The following is an 847-nucleotide window of genomic DNA, read 5'->3' as shown; positions in this document are numbered from 1 at the left end:
TTCAATAAACCATGGTTTAACGAAGACTGTAAGACAGCACTGAAAGAACGTAATCGTGCTCTGCGACTGATTGAACGTTCTCCTACCGCTGACAACATGGCCTCTTTCCGCATTGCACGGGCGAAAGCCAGGCGGACTATCCGTCAAGCAAAGAGGTCGTCATGGCAGGAGTATGTTTCAAGGATCAACAGTCGCACGTCTTCCAAATCAGTCTGGGATAGGATTCGTGGGATCAAGGGTAAAGCGGATACAATATCTGTGAACCATTTAGAGGCAGATGGTTCAACTCTCACTACTCTTTTTTTGGGACTTACTTTTGATAGCAAGCTTTCTTTTCGTCCCCATATTAAAATCCTCAAGAACAAATGTCTGAAAGCTCTCAACATACTGAGAGTCTTATCCAATACTGACTGGGGAGCCGACCGAAAGGTCCTCCTCCGATTATATCGAGCTTTGGTTCGTTCCAAGCTCGATTATGGGTGTTCGGCTCGTCAATCCTATATCAAAGAGCTTGATACCATACACCATCAAGGACTTAGAATCAGTTTAGGTGCGTTTCGCACTACTCCAGTTGAAAGTCTGTACGTCGAGGCTAATGAGCCCTCATTGTACGACAGACGTGACAGGCTTTCATTGCAGTACGCTATCAAGATAGCATCATTTCCACAACATCCTGCTTACTGCCCCAATATTTACTGCAGAACCCATTGCCACTTTACAGGCACTTGAGTTTTTTCAGTCCTCTACATCATTAAAAAAATGTATTATATTTTTTGATTCTTTGTCCTCATTACAAGCTATTAATAACATCCAGCTTGTCACCCAATAATCGGGGATATATACATGT

This window comes from Lottia gigantea, assembly GCF_000327385.1.
Source record: "Lottia gigantea unplaced genomic scaffold LOTGIsca_807, whole genome shotgun sequence".
Classification (NCBI taxonomy): domain Eukaryota; kingdom Metazoa; phylum Mollusca; class Gastropoda; family Lottiidae; genus Lottia; species Lottia gigantea.
Note: the sequence above shows the minus strand (reverse complement) of the source record.